Raw genomic sequence first — 12,172 nt, forward strand, 5'->3', positions numbered from 1 at the left:
TGAATGGGTGTCTGTGCTGTGTGCCAGTAGTTTAGACAGACCTCTGGTGGCATGGTCTTGTAGGGTATGAATGGGTGTCTGTGCTGTGTGCCAGTAGTTTAGACAGACCTCTGGTGGCATGGTCTTGTGGGGTATGAATGGGTGTCTGTGCTGTGTGCCAGTAGTTTAGACAGACCTCTGGTGGCATGGTCTTGTAGGGTATGAATGGGTGTCTGTGCTGTGTGCCAGTAGTTTAGACAGACCTCTGGTGGCATGGTCTTGTGGGGTATGAATGGGTGTCTGTGCTGTGTGCCAGTAGTTTAGACAGACCTCTGGTGGCATGGTCTTGTGGGGTATGAATGGGTGTCTGTGCTGTGTGCCAGTAGTTTAGACAGACCTCTGGTGGCATGGTCTTGTGGGGTATGAATGGGTGTCTGTGCTGTGTGCCAGTAGTTTAGACAGACCTCTGGTGGCATGGTCTTGTAGGGTATGAATGGGTGTCTGTGCTGTGTGCCAGTAGTTTAGACAGACCTCTGGTGGCATGGTCTTGTGGGGTATGAATGGGTGTCTGTGCTGTGTGCCAGTAGTTTAGACAGACCTCTGGTGGCATGGTCTTGTGGGGTATGAATGGGTGTCTGTGCTGTGTGCCAGTAGTTTAGACAGACCTCTGGTGGCATGGTCTTGTGGGGTATGAATGGGTGTCTGTGCTGTGTGCCAGTAGTTTAGACAGACCTCTGGTGGCATGGTCTTGTAGGGTATGAATGGGTGTCTGTGCTGTGTGCCAGTAGTTTAGACAGACCTCTGGTGGCATGGTCTTGTGGGGTATGCGCATGGGTGTTTGCCAGTAGTTTAGACAGACAGCTCGGTGCATTCAACATGTCAATACCTCTCATGAATACAAGTAGTGATGAAGTCAATCTCTCCTCCACTTTCAGCCAGGAGAGATTGACATGCATATTATTTAATATTAGCTCTCTGTGTACATCTAAGGGCCAGCCGCATTGCCCCGGTCTGAGACAATTACAATTTTTCCTAAGTCCTTTGTGGCACCTGACCACACGACTGAACAGTAGTCCAGCTGTGACAAAACTGTAGGATCTGCCTTGTTGAAAAACCTCTGAAGACTGAAAACCGTGGCTTTGATTCACGGTGTACTCTGCCCTTATGGTTTACTTTGTGGTGCCCCGTCTTTGAGTCGGGCGGTTGTTCATATGAGGGATACATCTATGGGTTGGACGATTCAACCATGAAGATATTCACACGCACCTGTGTTGCCAACCAAAAATCCATGATTTTTTTTTTTTTTTTTTGTCCTGTGTTCAGTTTGACAGGGTGGAATAAGATTCAACTGGGTTTATGCTTGGTGGAGAATGTGCTTAATGGAACATCGCTGCTTGGTTACGCTGCTGAAGATGAAATCTGCGGGCTTAATGAGATACAGTCCATGCGTACTTCAAGCCCCGTGTACAAGGCTGAATCACAAGTCACAGTTTTGGTGTGTGCCCAATTCAATAAAGCTAATGCTATCAATCAAGCTAATGATATCAATCAAGCTAATGCTATCAATCAAGCTAATGATATCAATCAAGCTAATGCTATCAATCAAGCTAATGATATCAATCAAGCTAATGCTATCAATCAAGCTAATGATATCAATCAAGCTAATGCTATCAATCAAGCTAATGCTATCAATCAAGCTAATGCTATCAATCAAGCTAATGCTATAAAGTGTTCTGGTGCGTTTGTTTTTTTCCAAATTCGTTCCTGCAGGTAATGGTAAATTGGTTCGCTGTGCTTAATATGTTTTCAGGAAGTGGACTGCATGTTTTTTCATCTTATCCAGAGCGACTAGGGTTTAGGGTTTATTGCCTTGCTCAAGGACATATCGACAGATTTTTCACGTAGCTCGGGATTGGAACCAGCAACCTTTCAGTTACTGGCCCAACTCTCTTAAACGCTAGGCTACTTCTCTCTCTCTGTCTATCCAGGGTCCAGAACAGTGGTGCAGCGATTTAGGCAGCTGTGTTTACACAGGGGCCCCTTCATGCCACAGAGGGTTTCAAGAGATGCTTTTTTAACTTTATAATAATCAATATCCACACATACTCTCATGGATTAGTCATAAATATCCTTACAATTCGCTCCCTCTCTCACCTACACTGTGGCTCGCTCGCTCGCTCACACTCTCCTATACTGCGTGTGTCTCTCACACACACACACACACCAGCCTTAACAGGGTCCTGTGCAGAGAGAGCTGCATTACCTCATGGAAACACAGGGTCTTGGTTGGGCTGCATGGGTTAGTGAAGGGGAGATGGGGTTAGTGAAGGGGAGATGGGGTTAGTGAAGGGGAGATAGGGTTAGTGAAGGGGAGATAGGGTTAGTTAAGGGGAGATGGGGTTAGTGAAGGGGAGATAGGGTTAGTGAAGGGGAGATAGGGTTAGTGAAGGGGAGATGGGGTTAGTGAAGGGGAGATGGGGTTAGTGAAGGGGAGATGGGGTTAGTGAAGGGGAGATAGGGTTAGTTAAGGGGAGAAGGGGTTAGTTTAGATCCACACAATATATTGGTAACATATTGTTTTTAGATGTCCGTATATGATTTACAACCATACCGAGTTCCAAAACCATAGTTCTAGATAAATATACCGTCCCCGTACGTGTGTGTGTGAACCACCTAATGATGCTAAAATCCCCTTTTAAAAGAGGACAACTTTCACCTCGTCCACAAAGAATTCGCACCGATCCAGAAATAAGATTACATCAATTCTGGGACCTTTTTTCCAATGGAACAATTGAAAGGTAAGCTGCATATTGATTGTTTATATGCCATATTCCTTTAGAAATGATTGCTATATAGCAGGGTTAAACTGTAGTACAGTTGTATGAGGTCTATCTAATCATATCTGCTGCTAATAGATATAATTGTTCTATGTAATTATCTCTAGGAGACAGAACGCGTCTCCTTCCTGAGCGGTATGACGGCTGCGTGGTCTCATGGTGTTTATACTTTTGTTTGTACAGATGTTCTGTCTGTCTAACAACAGGCTGAGGGGTGTTTTGTCTGTCTAACAACAGGCTGAGGGGTGTTCTGTCTGTCTGACAACAGGCTGAGGGGTTGTTCTGTCTGTCTAACAACAGGCTGAGGGGTGTTCTGTCTGTCTAACAACAGGCTGAGGGGTGTTCTGTCTGTCTAACAACAGGCTGAGGGGTGTTCTGTCTGTCTAACAACAGGCTGAGGGGTGTTCTGTCTGTCTGTCTAACAACAGGCTGAGGGGTGTTCTGTCTGTCTAACAACAGGCTGAGGGGTGTTCTGTCTGTCTAACAACAGGCTGAGGGGTGTCTGTCTGTCTAACAACAGGCTGAGGGGTGTTCTGTCTATATAACAACAGGCTGAGGGGTGTTCTGTCTGTCTCTAACAGGCTGAGGGGTGTTCTGTCTGTCTAACAACAGGCTGAGGGGTGTTCTGTCTGTCTAACAACAGGCTGAGGGGTGTTCTGTCTATCTAACAACAGGCTGAGGGGTGTTCTGTCTAACAACAGGCTGAGGGGTGTTCTGTCTATCTAACAACAGGCTGAGGGGTTTCTGTCTATCTAACAGGCTGAGGGGTGTTCTGTCTGTCTAACAACTTGTTGAGGGGTGTTTTGTCTGTCTAACAACAGGCTGAGGGGTGTCCTGTCTGTCTAACAACAGGCTGAGGGGTGTTCTGTCTGTCTAACAACAGGCTGAGGGGTGTTCTGTCTATCTAACAACAGGCTGAGGGGTGTTTTGTCTGTCTAACAACAGGCTGAGGGGTGTTTTGTCTGTCTAACAACAGGCTGAGGGGTGTCCTGTCTGTCTAACAACAGGCTGAGGGGTGTTTTGTCTGTCTAACAACAGGCTGAGGGGTGTTTTGTCTAACAACAGGCTGAGGGGTGTTCTGTCTGTCTAACAACAGGCTGAGGGGTGTCCTGTCTGTCTAACAACAGGCTGAGGGGTGTCCTGTCTGTCTAACAACAGGCTGAGGGGTGTTCTGTCTATCTAACAACAGGCTGAGGGGTGTTCTGTCTATCAACAGGCTGAGGGGTGTTCTGTCTGTCTAACAACAGGCTGAGGGGTGTTCTGTATATCTAACAACAGGCTGAGGGGTGTTCTGTCTGTCTAACACCAGGCTGAGGGGTGTTCTGTCTGTCTAACAACAGGCTGAGGGGTGTTCTGTCTGTCTAACAACAGGCTGAGGGGTGTTCTGTCTGTCTAACAACAGGCTGAGGGGTGTCCTGTCTGTCTAACAACAGGCTGAGGGGTGTTCTGTCTGTCTAACAACAGGCTGAGGGGTGTTCTGTCTGTCTAACAACAGGCTGAGGGGTGTTCTGTCTGTCTACCAACAGGCTGAGGGGTGTTCTGTCTGTCTAACAACAGGCTGAGGGGTGTTCTGTCTATCTAACAACAGGCTGAGGGGTGTTCTGTCTAACAACAGGCTGAGGGGTGTTCTGTCTGTCTAACAACAGGCTGAGGGGTGTTCTGTCTGTCTAACAACAGGCTGAGGGGTGTTCTGTCTAACAACAGGCTGAGGGGTGTTCTGTCTAACAACAGGCTGAGGGGTGTTCTGTCTAACAACAGGCTGAGGGGTGTTCTGTCTAACAACAGGCTGAGGGGTGTTCTGTCGGTCTAACAACAGGCTGAGGGGTGTTCTGTCTATCTAACAACAGGCTGAGGGGTGTTCTGTCGGTCTAACAACAGGCTGAGGGGTGTTCTGTCGGTCTAACAACAGGCTGAGGGGTGTTCTGTCGGTCTAACAACAGGCTGAGGGGTGTTCTGTCGGTCTGACAACAGGCTGAGGGGTGTTCTGCCTGTCTAACAACAGGCTGAGGGGTGTTCTGTCTAACAACAGGCTGAGGGGTGTTCTGTCTAACAACAGGCTGAGGGGTGTTCTGTCTAACAACAGGCTGAGGGGTGTCCTGTCTAACAACAGGCTGAGGGGTGTTCTGTCTAACAACAGGCTGAGGGGTGTTCTGTCTAACAACAGGCTGAGGGGTGTTCTGTCTAACAACAGGCTGAGGGGTGTTCTGTCTAACAACAGGCTGAGGGGTGTTCTGTCTAACAACAGGCTGAGGGGTATTCTGTCTAACAACAGGCTGAGGGGTGTTCTGTCTGTCTAACAACAGGCTGAGGGGTGTTCTGTCTGTCTAACAACAGGCTGAGGGGTGTTCTGTCTAACAACAGGCTGAGGGGTATTCTGTCTGCCAACAGGCTGAGGGGTGTTCTGTCTGTCTAACAACAGGCTGAGGGGTGTTCTGTCTATCTAACAACAGGCTGAGGGGTGTTCTGTCTAACAACAGGCTCAGGGGTGTTCTGTCTAACAACAGGCTCAGGGGTGTTCTGTTTGTCTAACAACAGGCTGAGGGGTGTTCTGTCTGTCTAACAACAGGCTGAGGGGTGTTCTGTCTGTCTAACAACAGGCTGAGGGGTGTTCTGTCTAACAACAGGCTGAGGGGTGTTCTGTCTAACAACAGGCTGAGGGGTGTTCTGTCTAACAACAGGCTGAGGGGTGTTCTGTCTAACAACAGGCTGAGGGGTGTTCTGTCTAACAACAGGCTGAGGGGTGTTCTGTCTAACAACAGGCTGAGGGGTGTTCTGTCTAACAACAGGCTGAGGGGTGTTCTGTCTAACAACAGGCTGAGGGGTGTTCTGTCTAACAACAGGCTGAGGGGTGTTCTGTCTAACAACAGGCTGAGGGGTGTTCTGTCTGTCTAACAACAGGCTGAGGGGTGTTCTGTATATCTAACAACAGGCTCAGGGGTGTTCTGTCTGTCTAACAACAGGCTGAGGGGTGTTCTGTATATCTAACAACAGGCTGAGGGGTGTTCTGTCTGTCTAACAACAGGCTGAGGGGTGTTCTGTATATCTAACAACAGGCTGAGGGGTGTTCTGTCTGTCTAACAACAGGCTGAGGGGTGTTCTGTCTGTCTAACAACAGGCTGAGGGGTGTTCTGTCTAACAACAGGCTGAGGGGTGTCATGTCTATCTAACAACAGGCTGAGGGGTGTTCTGTCTGTCTAACAACAGGCTGAGGGGTGTTATGTCTGTCTTACAACAGGCTGAGGGGTGTTCTGTCTGTCTAACAACAGGCTGAGGGGTGGTCTGTCTAACACCAGGCTGAGGGGTGTCCTGTCTGTCTAACAACAGGCTGAGGTGTGTCCTGTCTATCTAACAACAGGCTGAGGGGTGTTCTGTCTATCTAACAACAGGCTGAGGGGTGTCCTGTCTGTCTAACAACAGGCTGAGGGGTGTTCTGTCTGTCTAACAACAGGCTGAGGGGTGTCCTGTATATATAACACCAGGCTGAGGGGTGTCCTGTCTGTCTAACAACAGGCTGAGGTGTGTCCTGTCTATCTAACAACAGGCTGAGGGGTGTTCTGTCTATCTAACAACAGGCTGAGGGGTGTCCTGTCTGTCTAACAACAGGCTGAGGGGTGTTCTGTCTGTCTAACAACAGGCTGAGGGGTGTCATGTCTATCTAACAACAGGCTGAGGGGTGTTCTGTCTGTCTAACAACAGGCTGAGGGGTGTTATGTCTGTCTTACAACAGGCTGAGGGGTGTTCTGTCTGTCTAACAACAGGCTGAGGGGTGGTCTGTCTAACACCAGGCTGAGGGGTGTCCTGTCTGTCTAACAACAGGCTGAGGTGTGTCCTGTCTATCTAACAACAGGCTGAGGGGTGTTTTGTCTGTCTAACAACAGGCTGAGGGGTGTCCTGTCTGTCTAACAACAGGCTGAGGGGTGTTCTGTCTGTCTAACAACAGGCTGAGGGGTGTCTGTCTGTCTAACAACAGGCTGAGGGGTGTTCTGTCTATCTAACAACAGGCTGAGGGTTGTTCTGTCTATATAACAACAGGCTGAGGGGTGTTCTGTCTGTCTCTAACAGGCTGAGGGGTGTTCTGTCTGTCTAACAACAGGCTGAGGGGTGTTCTGTCTGTCTAACAACAGGCTGAGGGGTGTTCTGTCTATCTAACAACAGGCTGAGGGGTGTTCTGTCTAACAACAGGCTGAGGGGTGTTCTCTCTATCTAACAGGCTGAGGGGTGTTCTGTCTGTCTAACAACTTGTTGAGGGGTGTTTTGTCTGTCTAACAACAGGCTGAGGGGTGTCCTGTCTGTCTAACAACAGGCTGAGGGGTGTTCTGTCTGTCTAACAACAGGCTGAGGGGTGTTCTGTCTATCTAACAACAGGCTGAGGGGTGTTTTGTCTGTCTAACAACAGGCTGAGGGGTGTTTTGTCTGTCTAACAACAGGCTGAGGGGTGTCCTGTCTGTCTAACAACAGGCTGAGGGGTGTTTTGTCTGTCTAACAACAGGCTGAGGGGTGTTTTGTCTAACAACAGGCTGAGGGGTGTTCTGTCTGTCTAACAACAGGCTGAGGGGTGTCCTGTCTGTCTAACAACAGGCTGAGGGGTGTCCTGTCTGTCTAACAACAGGCTGAGGGGTGTTCTGTCTATCTAACAACAGGCTGAGGGGTGTTCTGTCTGTCTAACACCAGGCTGAGGGGTGTTCTGTCTGTCTAACAACAGGCTGAGGGGTGTTCTGTCTGTCTAACAACAGGCTGAGGGGTGTTCTGTCTGTCTAACAACAGGCTGAGGGGTGTCCTGTCTGTCTAACAACAGGCTGAGGGGTGTCCTGTCTGTCTAACAACAGGCTGAGGGGTGTTCTGTCTGTCTAACAACAGGCTGAGGGGTGTTCTGTCTGTCTACCAACAGGCTGAGGGGTGTTCTGTCTGTCTAACAACAGGCTGAGGGGTGTTCTGTCTATCTAACAACAGGCTGAGGGGTGTTCTGTCTAACAACAGGCTGAGGGGTGTTCTGTCTGTCTAACAACAGGCTGAGGGGTGTTCTGTCTGTCTAACAACAGGCTGAGGGGTGTTCTGTCTAACAACAGGCTGAGGGGTGTTCTGTCTAACAACAGGCTGAGGGGTGTTCTGTTTAACAACAGGCTGAGGGGTGTTCTGTCTAACAACAGGCTGAGGGGTGTTCTGTCGGTCTAACAACAGGCTGAGGGGTGTTCTGTCTATCTAACAACAGGCTGAGGGGTGTTCTGTCGGTCTAACAACAGGCTGAGGGGTGTTCTGTCGGTCTAACAACAGGCTGAGGGGTGTTCTGTCGGTCTAACAACAGGCTGAGGGGTGTTCTGTCGGTCTGACAACAGGCTGAGGGGTGTTCTGCCTGTCTAACAACAGGCTGTTGGGTGTTCTGTCTAACAACAGGCTGAGGGGTGTTCTGTCTAACAACAGGCTGAGGGGTGTTCTGTCTAACAACAGGCTGAGGGGTGTTCTGTCTAACAACAGGCTGAGGGGTGTTCTGTCTAACAACAGGCTGAGGGGTGTTCTGTCTAACAACAGGCTGAGGGGTGTTCTGTCTAACAACAGGCTGAGGGGTGTTCTGTCTAACAACAGGCTGAGGGGTGTTCTGTCTAACAACAGGCTGAGGGGTGTTCTGTCTAACAACAGGCTGAGGGGTATTCTGTCTAACAACAGGCTGAGGGGTGTTCTGTCTGTCTAACAACAGGCTGAGGGGTGTTCTGTCTGTCTAACAACAGGCTGAGGGGTGTTCTGTCTAACAACAGGCTGAGGGGTATTCTGTCTGCCAACAGGCTGAGGGGTGTTCTGTCTGTCTAACAACAGGCTGAGGGGTGTTCTGTCTATCTAACAACAGGCTGAGGGGTGTTCTGTCTAACAACAGGCTCAGGGGTGTTCTGTTTGTCTAACAACAGGCTCAGGGGTGTTCTGTTTGTCTAACAACAGGCTGAGGGGTGTTCTGTCTGTCTAACAACAGGCTGAGGGGTGTTCTGTCTGTCTAACAACAGGCTGAGGGGTGTTCTGTCTAACAACAGGCTGAGGGGTGTTCTGTCTAACAACAGGCTGAGGGGTGTTCTGTCTAACAACAGGCTGAGGGGTGTTCTGTCTAACAACAGGCTGAGGGGTGTTCTGTCTAACAACAGGCTGAGGGGTGTTCTGTCTAACAACAGGCTGAGGGGTGTTCTGTCTAACAACAGGCTGAGGGGTGTTCTGTCTAACAACAGGCTGAGGGGTGTTCTGTCTAACAACAGGCTGAGGGGTGTTCTGTATATCTAACAACAGGCTCAGGGGTGTTCTGTCTGTCTAACAACAGGCTGAGGGGTGTTCTGTATATCTAACAACAGGCTCAGGGGTGTTCTGTCTGTCTAACAACAGGCTGAGGGGTGTTCTGTATATCTAACAACAGGCTGAGGGGTGTTCTGTCTGTCTAACAACAGGCTGAGGGGTGTTCTGTATATCTAACAACAGGCTGAGGGGTGTTCTGTCTGTCTAACAACAGGCTGAGGGGTGTTCTGTCTGTCTAACAACAGGCTGAGGGGTGTTCTGTCTAACAACAGGCTGAGGGGTGTCATGTCTATCTAACAACAGGCTGAGGGGTGTTCTGTCTGTCTAACAACAGGCTGAGGGGTGTTATGTCTGTCTTACAACAGGCTGAGGGGTGTTCTGTCTGTCTAACAACAGGCTGAGGGGTGGTCTGTCTAACACCAGGCTGAGGGGTGTCCTGTCTGTCTAACAACAGGCTGAGGTGTGTCCTGTCTATCTAACAACAGGCTGAGGGGTGTTCTGTCTATCTAACAACAGGCTGAGGGGTGTCCTGTCTGTCTAACAACAGGCTGAGGGGTATTCTGTCTGTCTAACAACAGGCTGAGGGGTGTCCTGTATATATAACACCAGGCTGAGGGGTGTCCTGTCTGTCTAACAACAGGCTGAGGTGTGTCCTGTCTATCTAACAACAGGCTGAGGGGTGTTCTGTCTATCTAACAACAGGCTGAGGGGTGTCCTGTCTGTCTAACAACAGGCTGAGGGGTGTTCTGTCTGTCTAACAACAGGCTGAGGGGTGTCATGTCTATCTAACAACAGGCTGAGGGGTGTTCTGTCTGTCTAACAACAGGCTGAGGGGTGTTATGTCTGTCTAACAACAGGCTGAGGGGTGTTCTGTCTGTCTAACAACAGACTGAGGGGTGGTCTGTCTAACACCAGGCTGAGGGGTGTCCTGTCTGTCTAACAACAGGCTGAGGTGTGTCCTGTCTATCTAACAACAGGCTGAGGGGTGTTCTGTCTATCTAACAACAGGCTGAGGGGTGTCCTGTCTGTCTAACAACAGGCTGAGGGGTGTTCTGTCTGTCTAACAACAGGCTGAGGGGTGTCCTGTATATATAACACCAGGCTGAGGGGTGTCCTGTCTGTCTAACAACAGGCTGAGGTGTGTCCTGTCTATCTAACAACAGGCTGAGGGGTGTCCTGTCTATCTAACAACAGGCTGAGGGGTGTCCTGTCTGTCTAACAACAGGCTGAGGGGTGTTCTGTATATCTAACAACAGGCTGAGGGGTGTTCTGTCTGTCTAACAACAGGCTGAGGGGTGTTCTGTCTGTCTAACAACAGGCTGAGGGGTGTTCTGTCTGTCTAACAACAGGCTGAGGGGTGTTCTGTCTGTCTAACAACAGGCTGAGGGGTGTTCTGTCTGTCTAACAACAGGCTGAGGGGTGTTCTGTCAGTCTAACAACAGGCTGAGGGGTGTTCTGTCTGTCTAACAACAGGCTGAGGGGTGTTCTGTCTGTCTAACAACAGGCTGAGGGGTGTTCTGTCTAACAACAGGCTGAGGGGTGTTCTGTCTAACAACAGGCTGAGGGGTGTTCTGTCTAACAACAGGCTGAGGGGTGTTCTGTCTAACAACAGGCTGAGGGGTGTTCTGTCTAACAACAGGCTGAGGGGTGTTCTGTCTAACAACAGGCTGAGGGGTGTTCTGTCTAACAACAGGCTGAGGGGTGTTCTGTCTATCTAACAACAGGCTGAGGGGTGTTCTGTCTAACAACAGGCTGAGGGGTGTCATGTCTATCTAACAACAGGCTGAGGGGTGTTCTGTCTGTCTAACAACAGGCTGAGGGGTGTTATGTCTGTCTAACAACAGGCTGAGGGGTGTTCTGTCTGTCTAACAACAGGCTGAGGGGTGTCCTGTATATAAAACACCAGGCTGAGGGGTGTCCTGTCTGTCTAACAACAGGCTGAGGGGTGTTCTGTCTGTCTAACAACAGGCTGAGGGGTGTTCTGTCTATCTAACAGGCCGAGGGGTGTTCTGTCTGTCTAACAACAGGCCGAGGGGTGTCCTGTCTGTCTAACAACAGGCAGAGGGGTGTCCTGTCTGTCTAACAACAGGCTGAGGGGTGTCCTGTCTGTCTAACAACAGGCTGAGGGGTGTCCTGTCTGTCTAACAACAGGCTGAGGGGTGTCCTGTATATATAACACCAGGCTGAGGGGTGTCCTGTCTGTCTAACACCAGGCTGAGGGGTGTCCTGTCTGTCTAACAACAGGCTGAGGGGTGTCCTGTATATATAACACCAGGCTGAGGGGTGTCCTGTCTGTCTAACAACAGGCTGAGGGGTGTTCTGTCTGTCTAACAACAGGCTGAGGGGTGTCCTGTCTGTCTAACAACAGGCTGAGGGGTGTTCTGTCTGTCTAACAACAGGCTGAGGGGTGTTCTGTCTAACAACAGGCTGAGGGGTGTTCTGTCTAACAACAGGCTGAGGGGTGTTCTGTCTGTCTAACAACAGGCTGAGGGGTGTTCTGTCTGTCTAACAACAGGCTGAGGGGTGTTCTGTCTAACAACAGGCTGAGGGGTGTCATGTCTATCTAACAACAGGCTGAGGGGTGTTCTGTCTGTCTAACAACAGGCTGAGGGGTGTTATGTCTGTCTTACAACAGGCTGAGGGGTGTTCTGTCTGTCTAACAACAGGCTGAGGGGTGGTCTGTCTGTCTAACAACAGGCTGAGGTGTGTCCTGTCTATCTAACAACAGGCTGAGGGGTGTTCTGTCTATCTAACAACAGGCTGAGGGGTGTCCTGTCTGTCTAACAACAGGCTGAGGGGTGTTCTGTCTGTCTAACAACAGGCTGAGGGGTGTCCTGTATATATAACACCAGGCTGAGGGGTGTCCTGTCTGTCTAACAACAGGCTGAGGTGTGTCCTGTCTATCTAACAACAGGCTGAGGGGTGTTCTGTCTATCTAACAACAGGCTGAGGGGTGTCCTGTCTGTCTAACAACAGGCTGAGGGGTGTTCTGTCTGTCTAACAACAGGCTGAGGGGTGTCATGTCTATCTAACAACAGGCTGAGGGGTGTTCTGTCTGTCTAACAACAGGCTGAGGGGTGTTATGTCTG

Source organism: Salvelinus fontinalis, chromosome 33 (assembly GCF_029448725.1).
Source record: "Salvelinus fontinalis isolate EN_2023a chromosome 33, ASM2944872v1, whole genome shotgun sequence".
Taxonomy (NCBI): Eukaryota; Metazoa; Chordata; class Actinopteri; order Salmoniformes; family Salmonidae; genus Salvelinus; species Salvelinus fontinalis.